This window comes from Cavia porcellus, unplaced genomic scaffold, assembly GCF_034190915.1.
Source record: "Cavia porcellus strain 051 isolate PalLab524CR breed Dunkin Hartley unplaced genomic scaffold, mCavPor4.1 scaffold_36, whole genome shotgun sequence".
In the NCBI taxonomy this organism is placed as follows: domain Eukaryota; kingdom Metazoa; phylum Chordata; class Mammalia; order Rodentia; family Caviidae; genus Cavia; species Cavia porcellus.
The window spans coordinates 1,301,811-1,325,193 of NW_026947519.1; positions in this window are offsets into that span (position 1 = coordinate 1,301,811).

Here is a 23,383-nt window from a genome sequence, read left to right on the forward strand (position 1 = left end):
GCATTTCTGCTTTACTGAGATCGAATCAGGAGAATCTTGTTTTCAACAACTTTTTCAACATTTCTAATCCATAGCAGCATCTCTTCTCAAGGTGTACGTCCTGCTTTTGTGATTGTAAATGAAATATATATATATATATATATAATAGAATAGGTATGTTATGCAATATTCTCAGTTCAAACAGATACTAAGTTTCAACTGTAATAATGAGACATATAGTTATATAATTATCTAATAAATCGTTTGCCTTGAGATGAAATTTGGCACAATGATTCATGAACACTACAACAGAAAGTCAAAACAATAGTAAAAATACTTACTCACCTGTGTATGGTAGAGGTAGCCAAATTTGTTTAAATGCATGGATGGGTATGACAAAGACACCTGGGAAAGATTATACCATTCTAGCATATGTGCTGACACAAAGATCAAAGGAAATGCAATTTGAACTTTAACATTAATAATCAGACATTAACAATCAAGGATCAAACAGTAAAATATTATTGTGCTGATTCCTCAATTCCTCTTGCCAGTTGAGTTAGTTTTGGTTTTTTTTCAAGGACAGGGAGAATATAGTTAATACAAAACTTTCTCTGTTTCTTGAGGGAAGGCAGGAAACCCACATTCACAAACTATATATAGAAGTAGGTATAGAATTCTCTTTTTACAATACAAATGGTCAATTTGTTAATACAGAAGACTGTATTAGCGTGGCTTGCTCATGGATTTGCAGTCAACTGAATTAGATAGAAATCATGTAGGCATTCAGATGGGACTGGGTCTTTGAAGGAGCCAGTGCATAAGGCCAGGTAACTTGCAACTGTGGGGGTGAAAATCACCTTGGACTGTGAGCCAGGCCTTAAGAAAAGAGATTAAAGACACCCACTTCCTAAAGAGTGATATTCTAAGTGCTTCTCCAATACACTGAGAAAGCCAAGAGTCACCATCCCAACACCCTATCGGAAGTGTCACTACTCTATATGTATCCCTTGCTACAGGACTCTCTTCCCCATTTGTTTCCAATTTAATCAATATTATCTCAACAATTAAACTGCCTGGCTGAACATATGCCCATCTTGCAAGCTCCCATTTTGGCCCATCTCATCTTGTAATTTGTTCTATAAATATTCCTAGAAAAGAACGAGTCTTTGGCATTGCACTCAGGACACTTTATGACTCTTAGACAGAAGCTTTCTTTTTCTCTAAACATGTATTTTGCTCTTACTTTCCATTTTTCCTAAAATTCATTCTTCAATTGTAGAGAACAGACTCATGTCCGGCATTTTGTAGTTTAGTGGATTTGTTCCTCTATACCATTATCGTAAATGACCATTGATTTCCTTAGGCTTGACAGTAACTTGTAAAGTAAGCACGATATACCATTACTTATATATCCCATAATGTTTGGCAACTCTAAGAATGTTTCACAAATTATGTGAATTTATTCTTAAGAAGATAGTAATTGGAACTTATTTTTAAAAAGTGAATTTAGAAAGACAACTTGTGAAAACAACTATGTACAGGTGATACTCAAATTATAACTAGCCTGACATGCAAACAACTTGGGTTATGACCAGAATTTTAGATTTAACTTGTGATCAGCTCTTTAAGTTATGTCTCTAAATGCCAAATGCCCCCATTTACAGATTGTTTCAGATCTACTTTTAACTACTGAAATGCTCTGAAAGGAATATGATCACAAATTTTCCTTGATGTAATTTAAAAACCCGGTTCTTGTGTCTCTCTAAGGACACTTTGTTCTGCACATATACAGAGAAAGTTCTATGCATTTGAAGTATGCATAGAAGAGCCTAAGCCATCAATTGATCACTTGAATTAAGACCAACTCTTAGGAAGATACTAAGATGATAGATCAAGAGTCACCTTAAATAATGCCAAGCATTATTTTAAACTGTATATCAAGCTCCTTGACTATTTGCCTCTCATACACAATCAAATCAACTAGATGGAAAATCTAGAAAGAAATATCAATGTTAAACCATATCTTAAGAAAAATGGGCAACTTACTCAAATTTTGCAGCATCTTCATGAAGATGAAAATATACAGATTCCTTTCTATAGCCCATTCTGTTGGATTGCATTGGAAACACACCAGTCACAAATAAAATTAACTGCAGACAAAATTGCAGAGTTTAACATGTTTGAATGCCCCTTACTTATCAAGGGTAGCTGCTTGTTAACTCTGTCTCCCTCCTGTTCTCACCTTTCATTTTTACTTTCATTGACAATAATCTCCTTCACTCAAAACTCTTGTTTCTATAATTCTTTTCTGATGTTGACTTTAGAATTTCCTGAAGCAGTGGTATGTTATGACAAGGAATAGCATGGTATATAGTCACCCATTAAAACACCTAATAACAAAATAATAGAAATAAAATCCTACATATTGTGAAAGGATAGCAATATAAAATCAAACCAACAGGAAAAGAAACAATACAGAGAAATGCCAGATTTCTCCTGGTAAAGGATCAGAGCTTGAAGAATCACTTTATTTTGTTGCATACCCATTTGAATGAAGATTTCTATCCTATTTCAGGAAGACCAAGCATTTAGATTTTTTAATCAGGCAAAACCATTGAGACAGAGTGAAGACAATTTGTGGTCTTAACACATCAAAGTGAGTAGAAAAATAATGTATATAAAATCAAAGAAATGATGCCTCAATGTATCTTTACATAAAAACTGTGTCTTAACATAATTCATGGTCAAACAGCTAGCTGCTGGGTCACTGGTAGAAGACTGTAGCTGAACTTTCACAGAACTGAGCACAATAATAGATAAATGACATATTGAACAACCTAAAATTAACAGTACTTAATCTAATTAAAAGAACTAAAATAGTAGGTTACACTTGTGCCTATAAAATTAAGTGAAAGAATGGATTGAGTTTGTCTTTCATTTATCTATGTTATAAAGGGACAATATGCCCAGCCTGCTAGTTTTCTGACACAAGTCATGTTCTCTAAAATCAACAAACAGAGAAAGATAGACAGAGAAATAGATTTATAGGTAGATAGGTAGATAGATAGATAGTTAGATAGATAGATAGATAGATAGATAGACAGACAGACAGACAGACAGACAGATAAACAGACAGACAGATGGTAGACAGGTAGATAGACAGATAGATAGACAGACAGACAGACAGACAGACAGACAGACAGACAGACAGATAGATAGATAGATAGATAGATAGATAGATAGATAGATAGATAGACAGATAGACAGGTAGATAGGTAAATAGGTAGATAGGTAGATAGATATGATTGAGAGAGAGAGAGACAGTCAGAGAGACAGACATATGGATGGATGGACAGACAGAGACAAGACCTAGAGACTGGCAATGAAAGAAAAAGAGAGACAGACACAAAAACACACAGACAGACAGCCATTCAGACAGATGGACAGAAAGACAGAGGGATCCTCAATAGGTTTCCAAAGATCTTATATTTTCTAGGGATATTTTATTGAATAAATTCACTAGAAGAGGTAGACTCAATTTATGGAAAAACTGTAAATTGCAAGGTAAGAAATATGTGGGACAATACTCTGATCAACAAGTAAGATCATGATATAATCCTCAAGTAAAATTGATTAAATGTGATCAAAATTGGAAGCATGTCCCATAGCATAATGGGATGAAACAGATTTTTTTTTTTTTTTACTACAGGGTTCTGTTAGTTGCTCTTCCTGGCTTCCCGAAGGTGCTGTATAACTATTTAGAGTATTAATCCATGAGGCATATCTATCAGATTTTTGAGGGTATGTTAGACTTGGCTTTTGTCTTGATATCAGTCTATAGCAGATGTGCCTGGCTCCTTCACTTTGTTCACTGCACTGACTCCCTCCAGGGCCTAGTTCTATGTGACTGCCAGGACTATTTTTTTTTATCATACTTAGTTGCCTACAACACAAGCCTCATTTCATTCATATGTCTCATCCTCAATTAGCAGAAATATAACATTAATGCTATGAGTTGGAATGATTGGGAAAATACTTCAGGCAGCACCAAATTTCTTCTTATGATTGAAGCCTGAACTTTAGATGCAACTGAATGTATATTGAAAGCAAAAAAAAATGATACTCTAAAAGAAAAATAATATTCACCAGGGGTTTGTGTAGAAAGGAAAAGAGCAGTATTTTAAAGCTGTATATTGCATAGATCAGGAATACATCTATAAAGTATAATTTTTTCAGTTGCCTTTCCACAACCTTATTCTTAGATAAAAAGTTACACAGTGTCTGAGTAAAAGTGGTCAATGAAACTTGATCATAATTAAGGGAGTCATATTCTAAGTAACTTTTTTGATGAAATTCCTACAATAAATAGAACCTAAGCAATTAAACAAATGTGAACTTAGCAGCTGGAGAACAATTTTACCCTGACATCAAAAAAAAAAAAAAAAAAAAAAAAAAAAAAAAAAAAAAAAAACTTCAAAAAGATCAAAAAATAAATGTACCCCTTAAAGTTTGACATTAAAGTTGAAAAAAGAAATAGGTGTTAATTTCCACTTTAAAACTTTTCTATTTAGAAGTATTGTGTGACATGATTTCATTCCTTTGCATTCATTCATAAAGCTTAAATTTTAGAGCCATACTTTAAGTTTGATTTTGCCCTTTTATTTGATGCCTCTATTTACTCAAGTAAAAGTTAATTTTATCCCTTGTTCTTCAGTGCCTATAAATATTCAAGAGGAGAACCCAATAGGGACAGCACAGCCTGTGGCAAGCTGAAGAACAAATGGATACATGACGATTTAGATGAGGTTAAATTTAACATGAGAATCTCACTACATATTTTTGTGTGTTTTGATGCAATATCATGTGATAAAAGTCATATGAACAAAGAGAGTAACATTCATTTGGTTTTTGTTGTATTTAGTTTATAATTTGTAGGATCACTGGCTAATATTTTGACCTGACAAATTTTTAGTCATTAATGAAAATTTTGTGGAATCGAGTATGTATATTTATGTTAAACTATACTAATCATTAACAAGTCATGATGACGTTTCTTAGAAAAAATATAACATTGGACTACAAAGTTGTTGGGAAACCAATGAGAGCAAAGTATAATGCAGCTGATATCTTTGGAATAAGTAACATAATAGTTTTCCAACTCTTAGCTTTTAAAATTTTAATTCATTTCAGAAACAAATATCTGCTTGAATTTGCCTGAATATAATAACATCTGAACCTTTCTGAAAGATATTAAGTTTCATAGGAGAGCAAGCTATCATCCTAGTCAACTCCAAATAAATTTACTTATGCGACAATTGAATACTGAAACTTGCCTAAGATACTTTGTTAATGTAAAGATTTGTATACATTATTTCAACTAGTTATTACTGAGTTTCTGTTATCCTACAGCAGAAAAGCACTGCTCATTCCTTTAGGGTGTAGGGTGACCCAGGCCATAAGCTACCTCTCTTCCTTGTCTCTAGCACTAAAATGACTGAGCATTATCAGCCCTCTCTCCCCCATGCCTCTGGATCTAAGATGGCCACAGATCATCAGCTGTCCCTCTTTCTTGCCTCTGGACCTAGGAAAGCTACAGATCATCACGTCTCTCTCCTTCTTCATACCTGGATCTGGGACAGTCACAGACCATTTGCCACCCCTTCTCCTCACCCCATACAACCTGAGATGGCCAAAGATTTCAGATGTTCCTCCTGCTCCCTTTCCCAGCAGATCCAGGTTGGCTATCTATCATTGGCTGCCCCTTCTCTGACTCCATGTTCAGAGCACTGGCCCTAGACCTACTATGGTGGTGAAACACCAAAGCATAAGAGGAATGTAATTGCATTTCAACACAATAGCTATTATTACATACTGTGTTTCTGTGGGTAAATCTGTCAATGCAGTTGGGGGAAAGGTGAGTTGGCACTACTATTTTGCTAGCCCATGTGGCAGAGTAATGAGCCTGATTTTTGCCAGTCAGACAGTGCCCTCCACATAGCACTGGTATCCAGACTGGGCTTGCTTACTGGCACAGCCTTATTCTCTTTCTCCCAAGTCCACAAATGGCACTGTCTAATGACAAAATGCTTGGGTCTGGATGTTCCCAGTTTAGCAGTCACCTGGACATGACCCTTGTTCCTAGAATGTGCTTGCTTGCTGGTGTGACCTTATCTCTCTCCACTCAGGACATGAATGATGCTGAGTGCAGCTAGAGGCTAGAGTCTGCCTGTTGCATGTTGTTTTTATAACCTTCTCTGATTTGGAAATTGTTAAATTTAATGATATTATGGATAAAACTTTTCTGTCTTCCATATAAAGAATGTCACGTACAAATTATACATTTTTACATCATTCTTTTCTATAAATATCAAAATATTTTCATTCTTGCCTCACTTAGATTTTCATTCCTGGTACAACATAGCAAGCCCGAACATGCTAAACTAGTGAAGGTTAATTGTTTCTTCTATTTGAATCAATTTTAAGTTGTCATTTCCTGGCTCCGTTATTTGATTGGAAAATGAACATGGCACAGGAAAAAACAATGCATAATGTGAAAATCAGAAAGAGAGCTATTCATTTTATTTTGCTTTAAGTATTATTGAAGTGTGAAAAACAACAGCAGCAGCAGTAGCAAGAACAACTAGGACTGCTTGATGTCAGACAAAATGATTCACCTACCTTCATTAATATTCTTTAGTTTTATACAGAACTATTCTAAACCAATATATGTGCTAATACAGGTAGTGTATTTCATTAAGCTAGTATTAAAGGCCCTGGTCTAGGCACTTTCCAAAAGACATTCCTATCCGTACTATGAGCTTTGAAGAACACAAGAAAATATGCATCATGTGATTCTGTCCCTCTTCCCCTAAAGTCTAAAAATACCAATATTTAACATAGTTGCAAAAATACTAAAATTTTCAGGATTGCTGAAACATCCAAGTACTAAATGTTCTCTATGCTTTAATGAAATTTCCTAACTGTGCCCATATAAAAATAAAAAGGAACTTAATCACATGCAAACATATGGGTAAACAAGATAAACATTCTAATTCAAAAATATGACTGTAAAATAAAAAAAAATAAATGAACAAAGTGAGAGAAAACTTTAGCAATGCATATATTAAATCCCATAGTTCCTCATCTATAGCCTTGGTCAGTCTATGCAAATATATGAAGTCAAAATGTCCTCTATGGCATTACTCATTTGGCTCATTTGGCTTTATGCTCATGGTGCTTTATAGCCTTCATGTATTCTTCCTTTAGATGACTTTGCTTACTGCTTGATATTTTAAAAGATGAGTCAGATACTTGCCTTCTCCAGAATTCTGGAGTTTACACTGAGTTTTCTACTCCACATCCAAAACTTCGTAAAGTGACCTTAAGAGAAACACCACACTTATTTCCTGGTCTTCTTTTTTTTTGATTTACGGAAACACTCCCTAACTCCACAAAATTTGCATTATGCCTGCTTTTTAAACCAACACCAAGTGATTGGCTCTAAAGTATGCAACTTTTGGGGAAAGTAGCAAGGCTTTTTTTCTCTTTTATTTGCAAGAATGAAGAATGTGGGTTGTTACTTGCCAAACAATTGGACAAATCTTTGTTTTTCTCTTATTTGCAAAAGTAAAATATGTAGTTTTTTATATACTTCCCAAGAAAATCAATAATTAATGACAAGAAAAAATGAGGTAAAATGTTAGAGCCTCATATTGAGACCAAAAATTTAAAAATACAGACATCTCAAATGAATAGGTAAATATAAAAAATGTTCACTATAAATACCCAATTGAGAAGTAAATATTGAATAAATGATAAAACTGCTTCTCTCCATAGAAACAATGGCTAATATAATAATTAGGAATTAACTAAAGATTGTGAGACTACAACATGAAAAGAAGCCTTTGCGTTATCAGGAGGTTAAACCAAAACAAACATTAGAGAAATATTTTGCAGATATTAAAACATCTTAAAATAGCAATTCAAAGTTATCTATCTTTTCCTCATTGGAATATCTTTCTAAAAACTTAAGACCATCATGCAAGAGGCTGTACATGTACCCAGGTTTATAGCAGCACAACTTTATAAATTTGTCCAGGGAATAATTTGAGAAGATAACAGCAATAATAAACATATATTCCCCAAGTAGAGCAGTACTCCATGACATGAGACAAATACAAAACATATGAAAAAACAAATAAGTAACAACACACTTTTAATAGGGAACCTTATTATTCCTTATTATAAATAGATTGACTAGACAAAAAGTCAGCAAAGAAATAACAGAAATGAACAAATCAGGAAGCAATTGGATTTAGTAGATGATGACAGTGTGTTCCACCAAAACACATCTGAATATATATTTTCTACTGCACATTGGACAATTTACAAAATGGACCAAATATTAGCCCATAAAATATTTTAGGCAAATATAAAGACATCAAAATTAATACATGGATATCATGGAGGTAAATGGGAAAAGAAATTGCTAGACCTGCATAAATATATGGAAATTACAAACAATCTCCATAAAAACAAGGGGATTATAGGTGAAATTAAAGAATAAATAAAGCAATACAAAACAAATGAAAATGGAGATAAAACATATGAAAACTTGTGGAATACAATGAAAGCAATTGTAAGAGAGAAATATATATCAATAAATTGTCACATGATGAAAACAGAATGCTCACAAATAAACAACCTAATATTCCATCTCAAACTTATAGAAAAAGAAGACAAACTAAAATCCAAAGTTCATAGAAGAGAGGAAGCTATAAAATTAGTACAGAAGTTAATTCAACTGAGACAAAAATACAAAGAATTAATGAATCAAAGACCTGGGCATTTTTGAGAGAGTAACCAAAATTAATGAACCTCTAGCCAACCTTATCAAGAAAAAGAAAGAAAAATATGAAATATTCACAATAAAAACTGAAACAAAAGTGACTAAAGATCCCATGGAAATTCAAAAGATCATCAATACGTATTTTGAAAATCTTTAATCACATAGACTAGAAACATTAGGGAAATGGAAAGATTTCTGGAAATATATGCACAAAGAGTTCAATCAAGTATATATAATAATTTTGATAACCCCAAATCAGCTAGTGAAATTAAAATATGATTAAAACTTACCAAGATAGAAAATCCCAGGTCCTGATTTATTCATGGTTGAATTCTACAGGAAATTTAGAGAAGATTTAACACCAATACTCCTCAAATTGTTTAATTAAATTGAAACAGAAGAAATCCTGCTTAACTCATTCATAGAGATAAGTATTACTCAGCTATCAAAATGAGAAGAAGACATAACCAAAAGGGAGAATGATAAGCCAATATCACTAATGAACATAGATGCAAATATTCTCAATAAATAAGTGGTAAATGGAATGCAGAAAATTATCAAGAAGACTATACAAATTTGGGGAACTGGGGCTGTGTGAGGTGAGTTCCAGCACAGGATGTGGGCCTGGGAACAGTTTAAGACCATTGCCTCCAGCCATTAAGTCCCTGCCTGGCTTTCAGCCAAACTAGATTGAGCTCTTCAGGTTTTGTATGCCAGCTGGTACATATGCAGCAATCTTCTTTCAATCCAGGAAACTGGGACTGCCAGAAGAGAGTCTCAGAACACCAGCATGGGCCCTGGGAGAGTTTAAGATCATTATTCCCAGTGGTTAATTGCCCAGACACACTTTATTCCCAGTGGTTAGTTGCTTTCAGACACACTACACTGGGCTCTGAAGGCTTTATAGGTCTAGCTGGGCAAGGCTCAGTGAACTTCTTTCAAGCCAGGAAACTGGTGCTGCCCAACGTGAGTTCCAGCACACCAGAATGGTCCATAGGAGAGTTAAGATAATCACTCCCAGTGGTTAAGTGCCAAACCAACTTGCAGCCATATTTGACTAGGCTTAAGAGGTTCTGTGGCCTAACTAGACAAAGCCCAATGAGCTTCTTAGGTCAAGCGAGCTGAGGGGACAGGAAGTAAGGTCCAGCAGATTAGTGATAGCCTGGGGAGAGCTCTGTACTATCACCCACAGTTGTTAGGAACCTGCACACCTGCCAGGAACACCAGAGGTGGCACAAGAGGGGCTGTGAGCCTAACTGGACCTTGCTCAGCAACCTCCACTCCATCCCAGGAGCCAAGGGCATAGAAGATGATCACTAACACACCTATGGGAAGCTTTGGAACATCACTTGAAACACAGAAATATAGACAAATGACAAGGTGAAAGACCAGAACACAATCTCAAGCCTCCTTCGCATCCCCAAAAAGTCTAGGAGCCACGTACATAGAAGAAAATATATGCTATACACCTGAAATCCTGATAATAATAGCAAGTGAAATAAAGAAGCAATTCTTGGAAGCTTTAAAGAAATTCAAAATATAAATAATATTCCAGGTAAAGGAAGAATTGATAAAAGTAATGAAAGAAATGCTGAAAACATATAAAGAAGACACATTAAAAAATAGAGGTGCAAAAAAAAAAGGACAGAATCCTTAGATGAACAATACATAAAACAAGAATATATGAAGCAGATTCAAATAGATACAGAGGAAATAAAAAATTCCATTGAAAGTTGTCAAAACAATCTCCCCAAAAGTGAAGATAGAATTTCAGACCTTTAACACAATATTCCAGCTTGTGAACAGGAAAGGAAAAATCTTTTAGAAATAGCAAAGAACCAGGAAACAAAAATTCAACAGCTGCAAGGTTATACAAAGAAATACAAAATAAAATTGATAGGGATAAATCAAAAAGAAGTAAACATAAATGCTACCAAGAGGCTATTTACAGAAGTAATAGCTAAAAATTTCCCAAACATGAGAATCAAAGCTGATAATAGGATCAGTGAAGCATATAGAATTCCAAATAGCCAGAATCAAAATAAAACTACACTCAGACATATATTATTGACCATCCCAGATATTCACATATGAATATATTATTGAAAGCTGTTAGAGAGAAAAGACAGACAACCTATAATGCAAAACCTATCAGAATCACAGCAGACTTCTCAACACGCACAAAAAACATGATGTCAAGAAGAGCATGGAGTGAAGTATTTCTGATCCTAAAGGAAAATGACTTACAAACTAAAGGTATGTACCCTGAAAAATTGTCCTTCAAAGTGGATGATGACATAAGATTCTTTCATGAAAAAGAACAGCTGAAGATCTTCATGATCACCCAAGCAATCCTGCAAAGAATACTGAAAGACATTCTACATACACATAGAAAAAAAAAATTAACAAGGCACACAATTAAATGGAGTGCAGAGATAAAGAAGCAACAGCAGAAAGATAACATGTCAACAACAAACCTATAGATAAAAGTTATAACCAATAATTTACATGTTTTCACTTCAGCAATTAAAAAAAAAACAGACTTGGAGAATGGATCAAGAGACAACATTAAGCCATTTGGCGTCTACAAGAAACACATCAAACCCAAAAGGAAACTCATAGACCGAAATTACAAGAAAGGAAAACAATACTTCATGCAACAGTAAATGCCACCCACCCAAAAAAGAAGTCTTGGGTAGCTATTCTGTTGGCAGACAATGTGAAATTAAACCAAGAATGATCAGAAGTGATAAAGAGGGTCACAGCATACTACTTATGAGAAAACTGCAAAAGAATGAAATAACAATATTAAATCCATATATACCAAACTCAAGAGCACCCAACTATATACAGCAAACATTAATGAATAAGAAAAACCAAATAAGACATCACACATATAATTGGAGATCTTACATAATTGACACCAAGGGACAGATGAACCAGACAGAAAATTAGCAAAGAAATAACAGAACTAAATCACACCTGTGGACAAAAGGACCTGATAGATGTGTACAGAATCTTCCATATAATAACACCAAAAAATACATCCTCCTCAACAGTACATGGGATGCTTGCTAAAATAGACCAAAGACTACCCCACAGAAAATACTTAGGTAAATGAGAAGAGTTGAAATTAACTCATACATGTTATGAGATTATAGCTCCATGAAACTAGAAATTAATGATCAAAGAAATTGTAAAATGCCACAAATACATGGAAATTGAATAATCAACACTGGAGCAATCACTGGTAACAAGGAAAATTAGAGAAGAAACTGAATAATACCTACAAGCAAGTGAAAATACAAGTGCAACTTACTGAAATGTGTGGGATGCAATGAAAATGATCCTCAGAGGAAAATTTATTGCACTGAGTTCTGACACCAGGAAAATAGAACACAAGTAAATAACCAGATTCTACACCTCAAACATCTAGAAAAATATCAGCAAGTGAAATCGTAAATAATAAGAGGAAAAGAAATTATAAAACTCAGAGCAGAAACTAATGCAACAGAGACTATCAAAACAATACAAAGAATCAATGAATAAATGAGTTGGTTCTTTGAAAGAATAAATAAAATTGATAAGAACCTAGAAGACCTTATTTAAAACACGAAAATAAAAGCTCAAATTCCTGCAATAAAGAATGAAAAACATAAATTACTACAAACTTTTTGGAAATACAGATCATCCACACTTATTTTGAAAGTCTCTACTCTCAGAGTTTTGGAATCATAGAAGAAATCGACAGATTGCTAGAAACACATGAAGTAGCAAAAGTGGATAAAGAAGATGTAAAACTGCTTAATAACCTAATTTCTATTACAGAAATTGAAAATGTAGTTGTCTTTACCTAAAAGATGAAAGCAAGCCCAGATGGATTCACTGCTGAATTTTATAAGAAATAAAAAGAAGACTTCATGCCTATACTCCTCAAACACTTCAGTGAAATCAAAAGGGAAACAATTTTTCCTTACTCATTTTTGAAAGCAAATATTACTCTGGTAACAAAACCTGAGAAAGTCTGAACTAAAACAGAACAATAGGGCATATTCCCTAGTGAACATAGATGCAAAAACCCTTAATAAAATATTGGCAAATAGAATGCAGCAAATCATCGAGAAGATTATACACCATGACCAAGTTGGATTCATCTCAGCCATGGAGATGGCACATCATATAAGTGTAATCTGCCATATCAATAAAGCCCAAGGTAACAATCACATGATGAGTTCTGTAGATGGAGAAAAATCTTTTGATAAGCTCCAAAATTCATTCATGATTTAAAAACTTACAGAAAATTGGAATAGATAGTGTTTACTTCAATATGATTAAGGTTATCTAGGACAAACCAACAGCAAGTGTTATATTAAATGTCCAAAAACTGAAAGCCTTCATCTTAAAATAAGGCATAGGACAAGAATGTTCCTCATCCCTACTTCTATTAAACCAAGCTGGAAATACTAGCCTGAGGATTAGACAAGAGAGAGAAATAAAAGAACTAAAAATAGGAAAAGATGAAGTTAAATAATCATTATTTGCAGACAACATTTTAGTCTAAACAGAAGACCCATGAAACTCCATTGAAAGTCTCCGAAATATCATAAATTCAACAATGCAGCTGGATACAAAGTCAATACTCAAAAATAAATAGCATTCCTATATACTAACAACAAAATCTATGAGAGAGAAATAAGAGTACTCAGCCATTAACACAAGCATCCAAAAGAATGAAATACTTAAGATTTAATCTCATGAAAAAAGTAAAAGATCCACACAGGGAATATTACAATACCTTGAAAAAAAGAAATTGGGGGCTGGGGATTTCGCTCAGCGGCATAAGCACCTGCCTTGCAAGCAGGCAGTTGTGAGTTCAATCCCTGGTACCGATAAAAAGGAAAAAGACAAAAAAAAAAAAAAAAAAAAAAAAAAAAAAAAAAAGAATGAAAAAAGAAATTGAAATGGATCTCAGAAAGTGGAAAGACATCCCTTTTTCATGGCTGGAAAGAATATATGTTATGAAAATGGCCATTCTCCAAAAATATAAAGTAAATGCATTGCAACCCCAATGAAAATACCACGAACCAATCTCACAGATCTAGAGAAATCAGTCCTAAATTTAACCAGAACAAGAAGAGATCTAGAATACCAGAGACAATTCTATCACTATCCCTGACTTGAAGTTATACTACAAGGCTACTGTAATAAAATCAACATGGTCCTGGAATAAAAACAGATCTGAAGATCAATGGAATATATTAGAAGATACAACCACAACTACAAACACTCAATCACCTTGTCTTTGATAAAGTGGCCAAACATGTACACTGGAAGAACGAACATCTCTTTAACAAGTGCTCCTGGAAAAAATGGCTCTCCACATTCCAAAAACTAAAACTAGACCCATGACTATTACCATATAGTAAATGAAATATACATGGATGAAACATCTGAATGTTAATACAGAAATAATAAATATCTTTTTTTTTTGTCTTTTTCATTTTTATCGGTACCAGGGATCGAACTCACGACTGCCTGCTTACAAAGCAGACGCTCATGCCGCTGAGCTAAATCCCCAGCCTCCGAAATAATAAATATCTTTGAAGACAAATTAGATAAATATCTTGAAGACATAGGGCTACGTAGAGAACTCATGTACAGGACTCAAACCTTATGGGAAGTAATTTCACTCAATAAATGTGATCATAAATTTTTAAAATGTTTCTTCATGTCAAAAGAAATCTCCAGTGTATTGAAAAGAAAACCCACTAAGTGGGGAAATATCTTAGTGAACTGTCCCTCAGACAAAGGAATTTTGTCTAAAACATATAAAGAATTTTTAAAAGTCAGATTCCCATATTCAAAGACCCAATCCCAAAATGGGCATCTGAGATGAATATACACTTCTCAAATGAAGAAATAAAAATGGAAAATAAATACATAAAAAATATTCAGCATCACTGGTCATTAGAAAAATGCAAATTAAAACAACACTGAGATTCTATCTCACTCCTGAAAAAAATGGCCAGGATCAAGAAAACTACCAACAACAAATGTTACAAAGGCTGTGAGGAAAAAGCAATTCCCCTGCACTGTTAGTGCAAGTGTATACTGTATACTGGTGCAACCATTGTGGAGATCCACCTGGAGACTCCTCAAAAAGATCAGATTGGAATTCCCACTCGACCCAGCTATTCCACTTCTAGGCAGAAGAATTGAAAACACCATACCACAATGTTATATGTTCACCCATGTTTATAGAATCACAGTTTGTAACAGCCAGATCTTGGAAACAACCTAAGTGTCCTAACTGAATAATGGATAAAAAAGATTTCGTATTTTTATACGATTGATAAATCAAGCTCACATGTATAAATGTTATATAGTCTCCCTATTTTAAGAAATGGAATAATTACATAAGCATTTATGGTAATCATTACATTGCTTTGAATCCTTATAATGTTTGCCTTTGAAGCCTTGTAATTCATTAATTGGAATGGTTTTATCCTGTTTGTTTTTTATTATTTGTGATAGTATGAACAGGTATTTTGAGGAAAACAATACTTTATAGTAGCCAGTACTAATTTAAGTTATGCTCACCTATTTCAAAGACAAAGACATTATTGCAGTTACTGTTAATTATGGATTGTCTGTGGAGAAATTCTGTGTTGTTTGCATTGGTCTCATCTGATCTGCATTGTCATGTCTTCTTTTGTTTTAATCTCTTTAAAATAAAAGAAAATAAATATATTTAGCAGTGTATCTGGATACAAAGTCAGCACTCATCAATATCATTCCTGTACATATACAAAATCTCACTGGGAGATATTATTGAAATATTGCCTTTCACAATAGCCTCTTAGAAAATTAAATACTGAGGAATAAACCTAACAAAGCATGTTAAAAAGCTGATATGATAAAAATGAAACTAGTCCAAGAAACGAGATTCAGGTTGGTACTAAAATATGGAAAGATACTCTTTGCTCTTCATTCTTACCTTGTAAAAATGGAAATACTCCTAATACTATTACACAGATTTAATGCAATCAAAATCAAAATACCATTAACATGTCTTCGAGATGTACAGAAAACTTTGATGAATTTCACATGAACACAGAAGAAATCCAGAACAGCTAAGCAAATCTGGGCATCAAAGGCAGGACAGGAGGCATCTCAATTCTTGATTTGAAATTATACTAACAAAATACAGTATTAAAATCAGCATGGCAAAAAATAGATCTGAGGATCAATGGAACTGAATAGAAGATGTAGATAAAACTACAGTGATACTTTATATTTGACAAAGGTGCTAAATATGTTCATTGGAAGGATAGCAGTTTTAATAAATAATGTTGGAAAAATTGGAATTCCAAATGCTAGAAACTAGATTCATGTGTAACAACATGTACTAAACTACTATCAAAATGGATCAGTGGTTTAAATAATAAAACATAAATTCTAAATCTAATAAAATCAGGATAAGTAGAAATCTTGGAGATACAGAGGAGTAGGCAAAGAACTCATGAATAAAACTATTTCATGAGAATTTCTTCAAAGAATCAACTACTAGAATCTAACCTTATTAAAGATTTGCATTTCAAAAGCAATCACCAACAAAGTGAAAAAAGTGCAATTAATGGGAAAAATTTACCCAGCATTTCCTTAGTCAAAGGGCTTCTATCTAGAATATGTAAATAATAGACAAATTTCAAGCCTCCCAATTTCAAAGACCCTCTCTAATACTGTGCATCTGAGATGAATATTGTATCTGAGATGAAAATATACAAAAAGCAAATAAATTCATGAAGATATGCTCATGATCACTTATCAGCTCAAGAAATGTAAATAATTCAAATGACATTGTTGTTACATCTACCTCCTTAAGCAATGGCTTCCAAGAAGATGTCAACAGATAACTAATGTCAGTGAGGCTGTGCAGGAAAGGAAAAGTTCTCCACTGTTGGTAGGAGTATAGACAGGTGCAGTACTTTGGAAATCAGTTTAGATATTCTTCAAAAAACTAGGATTGAAAGTGCCATTCAATCCATTTATTGCCCTCTTGGTTATTTTCCCAGAAAAATTGAAAATGTTATGTCACAGCATTATATGTACACCTATGTTTATACCAGCATGATTAGTAGTAGTTTAACTTTGGAAACAACAAAAAAACCCATCAAGTTTAGAATGGATGAAAAGATTTTATATTTTTATTCAATAGAATATTATTCAGCTGCAAAAAGGATGATCTTGAGGATTTTATAGGTAAATGTAGGCAACCTTATGCTATCTTCATAAGTGAAATAAGTCAGACTCATATTTGTAAATATTGTGGTTTCTCTACTGTGTAAAAATAAGAATAAATATCTAAAAGAGTAATAATACCCAAAATGTATAGTGGATATTGTAATAATGAAAGGGAAAGAAAGTGTTCTAAAGGGTATAACTTGTGTGGTTGTTTATGTGTGACAGATAAACATCATACTAAAATTTTCTTAAGTTTATGAAACAGAATAACTTTCACTGTCATTTTTGATTGTCCACTTTTTATGTTTTGATTGTGCAACTTAAACAACTACTTCTAAAATAAAATATATATAATTTATTAACTAGTGATTTATTAGTTATTTTAATTGAAATTCTATATTATTCTTACCATTTTCTGTTTTGCTTTTTTTCTAAATAAAAATTATATATAAATATATTCTATGAAATATAATGTGCTTCTACCATACATCTTACAAAACTTTAGTGAATTTTTCTTTATGCCACCAAGTCTGAGATTTATTTTTTCTTGAGTTTCTCCAATTTGGATTCTGCAATTTGTGTTTTTCTTACCACTGAATTCACTTGCTCATCATGATGTCTTTCTGGAGTTAGCTATGTTACCTTTGATAATTGTTGACCCTAGGTTTTCTCATATTCTAGTTAAAATTTCATATACAATTAAAATTTTTATATATGATTTTATTATGAGGTATAAAGCATAAAATAGGGTAATGTTATACTCAGGAAATACTTTATAATACAAAAACATTTCACATATAGTTTATTTTATTTATTTATTTATTTTTTGGTCTTTTTCTTTTTTTTTTTTTTTTATTGGTACCAGGGATCGAACTCACGACTGCCTGCTTGCAAGGCAGGTGCTTATGCCGCTGAGCTAAATCCCCAGCCCCCCACATATAATTTATTTAATTCTTTTATATTTTTGAGCCAAAGAATCAGATGTAAAAAACTGCAAAGTACTGGCACACAAACTAGAAACAGAAAATGTGTAGCTAAGATATTGATGTCCACAACCCACAACATTGTCCTTTGTGAATAAATACTACTGAAAACCTAGAGTCCATAGAAACTCTAGGTCTCATGCCCTCATGAGACTACCTAGAGACCTGGAGATTACAAATGTGTGTCACACAAGTTTGTATCGAAGATGTGAACTGCAGAGACTCAAAGGTTAATGGTGGGAGCTAGAATGTCTCCCCTAGTGGGAGAAAGGATCTGTGTCAGTAGGCTGAGTTGCCTATTCTGGACCCAGAAAATGATCCTCAGAATAAAGAACAGACTTCAACAAATAAGCCCATTGCCATCCTCAGTGATTTCTAGGACCTGAGATTCTCTTACGATTTGGAACAACTGAATTCATATCTGGAAAACCCGCATGACAGAACCATGCTCATGAATCAATATTAAGACAGTTTTCTCTCCATCTTCTACTTTTAATGCACTTGGCAACTGAACAGGCAGGCTTTCCATACTCAGGACCATACCTTGTGAGGTCACCTTGGTGTTATAAGTTGATTATTAATGAATTTACCATGTGATGTTTTATTTTTAATTAATAGGGCTATTTTGTAATCTGGATTCATTCTTGTATTATTTTGTATCTTACAAGTATTTATTCCATCCGTAATTTTCTTTTCACTGATTAAGCAGTGTTTGTTAAAGAGAAGTTTTAATTTTATTAATGATTTTTTTGGTAAAAAATAGAAAAAAAGTATTTTGTGAATAATCTGCATTTAAGTTTTCAATTATATAGACGACATTCTATAGAACAAATGAGTTACCAAATAAACAGGAATGTGCCATTCATAGGTAGTACTGCTTTTCCTACTTACTCTCAAAGTTTATTTTAGTATTTTGCCTCTTAAAAGTTTTCTTAAATGTTCGTGAACATAGACTGTTTAACAGGAATTGAAAAGCAATCACAGTGACTTTGTGCTAAATGTTTTCAGTTTCCAAGGAAAAAATTTATAAACAATGAATCTGCTGAGCAAGAAATGTGAATAACATCTTTCCAAGGAAAGGTATAGCTCTACAAAATGATTTCAGAGCAACTGTATGAAGCTATAAAAAGTAAAATGACAATGTAAAAAAATCCTTTTTAATCAAGCATTGACAAAATTAACTATTAAAATGATCAAAGTATCAAAACTGATTTAAAATTCTTTGCAATACTGATAAATATATAAATATTGTTGTTATGCTTTCATTTTACCATTTTTATTATTAAATGTGTGCAGTATGAAAGGCCTACATTCATGTTTTAATTCAAGTACAAAAATATCAACACTATTTTCTTTTTACAGCTGATAATTTATAATAATATTACTTTTTCTGCCAGACTCAGAATGATTACTTTATGAGAACAAGATTTATGAAGTTAGCATTATTAACATAGATAAATAGCAATACTGAAAGATCAAAAACCATAAAGAGCTGTAATAAATCAATTTTAGAAACATTGGCCATTCTGGGTAAGAATAACATATCTCTATCTGTGTCTCTGTATTTTGTTTCTCTCTCTGTGTCTCTGTCTCATTCTCTCTATCTCTGTCTTTGTCTTTCTGTCTCTCTCTCTCCTTCTCTCCATCTGCCTTTCTCTGTTTCTTTCAGTTACTCAGTCTCTCTGACCTTAGACAGTATATAATTTTTCTACATGTGTCTAACATGTGTTAGACGTTTAAAAATTTTATAGACATAAACACAGAAAAATCAGTGAAGAATCAAATAAATAGAATAGCAATATAACTAAAATAATGACAGCAACTAAAGTAAAAAAAAAATAGCAACATAGAATTTCAAACCAAAATGATACGAACTTAATATCGGTTGTTGTATTGCATCTTGTTAGCTACAAAATGGTGGCTCATGATACAGATACTAGCATACAAAATTGATTAAACAATGTAATTGTCCTTTGACCAGTTTTGTTCCTTTGTAATATATGTTTGTAAGTTCTGAGACTTATTTACTGCTCTAAGTTTTCATACTCATCAAATAATATGGTGTTTACATGTACAAATTTGATTTATATCAGTCATGAAGATTGTTACTACTTGCATCCATTTACCTATAAAAAGACAAGTTTTTTTTTCTCTAAGGTCAAGTAATATTGCATTATATAAAAATGTCACATATTTTTATCCATTCTTCAGTTCATAGACATTTTGTTTTTTTCAAATTGTGAATATTAAAAATTGTTCAGCTATAACTATGAGTGAACATAGATTGTTACTATATTCATCTATTGGATGTAAAATATATAACTTACTTTTGATATTTAAATTTTATGTCTGATTCACTTAGCATCATTTATATACAAGTGATTGAATTATTTTCTTCTTGAGGAACAAGTATAAATGCTCCTAAATAAGGTATACAAATGTTGTATTTTCATTGTCCCTTCATTGACTGGTAGACACATCAGCTATTAAATTTGTCTCATAATCTTTTGCTATCCTTATAGATTTCCATGTATCACATAATAATATGTTGTTACATTTGAGAAGATACTTACAAGGGTACTATTTGTCCTCATTAAATTTCTAGTGTTTTTCATAAGAGTGGTATAATTTTATGCTTTTCAACTATGAACATATCTTTTCCTTCAATTTTTATTATCCCTAGCATTTGTTATTTTATTTCTTGTTAGTAGCCAGTCTTTGTAGAGAGAGGAAATATTTTAATATTGCTTTAATTCTCATTTCTTCCATAACTAGTGATATTGAATATTCTTCATGAATTTATTGAACTTTTGTACTTGCACAGCGAAAAGGGTTCATTAATTTTTTGTGCCCAGAATTTGATTGAATCTGTATGATAGATTCAAATTATTTTCCAGTTCTTTATATATTCTAGATATTATTCCATCTGAGAAGTAGCAGGCAAAACTGTCCATGCACCTGGTGCTACATGCTCACTTTTATGGTGATTTTCTTTGGTAGGTGAAAGAATTTCAATTGAATAAAACTTCCTTTGGTGATCTTTGGTGTTCTTTGTTGTGCAGAAACAGCTCTTTTCAGAGAATATTAATGTATGCATTTGTCTTCAAGAGTTTTACCTATTTTCTCTTGCCACAGATTTTTGTTTTGTAATACATAGAACTGAATCATTTTTTATTTTAATGCACATTGAGAGATGTGGCTCTAGTGTTAATCTATACTATGTAGATATTCTTTTTTCCCAGCAGTAGGAAGATTCAGTGTCCTTAATATCTGGCACTTTATTGAAAAAGACATAATAGAATATTTTTAGACTTGCACATACATCTTTTTCCCTGAGCCATTGACCCACAAATTTTATTTTGACAGAGGAAAGGATGTATAGATAGATATACATAGATAGAGATAGAGATAGATAGAGATATATAGATATAGATATAGATATAGATATAGATATAGATAGGTATAGGTACAGGTACAGGTACAGGTACATGTACAGGTACAGGTGCAGGTACAGGTATAGGTATAGGTATAGATAGATGTAGATATACATATACATATGCATAGAAATATACAGACACATATACATATAGATAATAGAGATAGAGATATATAGAGATAAAGATATAAACACATAGAGATATATAGATAAAAATGTAGATAGGTATAGATGTAGATATACTGATAGACATACATATAAGGTATGATATAGATATAGATGTATATAATAGATTTATATGTAGATTATATAGATCCAGATATAGATATATAGACTTCTTTTTTGTATAAATTGATTTAAAAAACAACTGTGCCCCTTGGATCTTGAGATCTATAATTGTTACTATAGCTCATCTAGTTCCACTTGGATTCTAGAATAGTTTTGTGTAAAAATCTGAAGGATAGCATCAGTAGCTTGATTAGGATTGATTTATTATATGTAGCAGTTTTGGAATAAAAACACTTTGACTATGGTGTCCAGTAAGTAACCAGTTACATGTTTCACTTTATTAGGAATATTTTTTATTATTTTTACAGAATATTACACTTTTAAATTTTGTTCTCTTTGAGTCCATGCCTTTGATTTCATTAAGTTTTGATATCATTGGGAAGTGTCATTGCCCTTTAATTTCTGTCTTGAGTGTTTACTATTGGCATACAAAATGCCTTTACATGTTGCATATTGATTTTAATCTTTCTACCCTAATTAATTTGTTAACTAATTCTAGGAGTCTTTCTCAGAAATTTTGAGGTTTCCCATAAAGCAGATTATGACATCCTCAAAGAATGATATTTTGATTTTTATTTTTGTATTCACATCCCTGTTAGTGTTTTCACTTTGGTAATTGCTCCACCTAGTGCTGTGAGACTTAACACTGCAGAAAATTGATAGTGAGGCTTCAGCATCAGAACTTCCAATAAACCTACAAGGCTGCAGTTATAAGAGCAGCATCATTGTGTTCTTCCTGGTTTAAAAATGTTCTCAGATATCTCTCAATATAAGCTGATGATGGCTTTTGGAAAATTAAAATAACAGTCTTTCTCTGCATATTTTTCAGGTTTTTCATCTAAATGAATTTTGTAACTTGTGTGTGACTTCTAATGGATCTAATCAGTTAATCTGTGATATTTGTATTCTGTTTATACAGTGTATTACATTTAGATACTTTTATTCACCTCTGAAATTAATCACCTTTGTGTATTGTATGTGATTTTCTAACTCATTCTGTTTCCTAGATTCTTGTATAAGATATTTGCATGTATATTTACCAAAGCGGTTGACCTGTACAAGCTGGGCACAACTATGCTTCTGGAATTGTCTAATGGTTGTACCAAAGAGTAATTTTGGGAACACTGCTTTGTTTCCTCTTTCATTAAATGGTTGGAATATTGATATTAGTTTTTTCTGCTAAATTTTCATAGAGTTTGTTGGAGAAACTTTCAGGTCTATGCTTTTGTCATTTTGTAGAGATGCGAAGAGTTGCCTTCAATTTTGTTGCCAGTTATTACATTATTCATGACTTTTTACGTTTTTTGTCACTTTAGGTAGTTCACATGTATCAAGGATAATATTCACTTTTGATAATTCATATTAAAACAATTTTTAACAGAGTGGACAATGATATAGTATTATACAGAATGTGTTAAGAGATTTTTCTTTCCAATTTCATCACATTGTATGTTTTTTTCATCTTACTTTCATAACATTGTCTAAAACTTTGGCTATTATTTCAGCCTGAGAAAATATATTTTGATTTGTTGTATTATTCATGAAATTCAATTTCATTCATTTCTATTCTAATCTTTGGAAATATCTATCCTGACATATCTT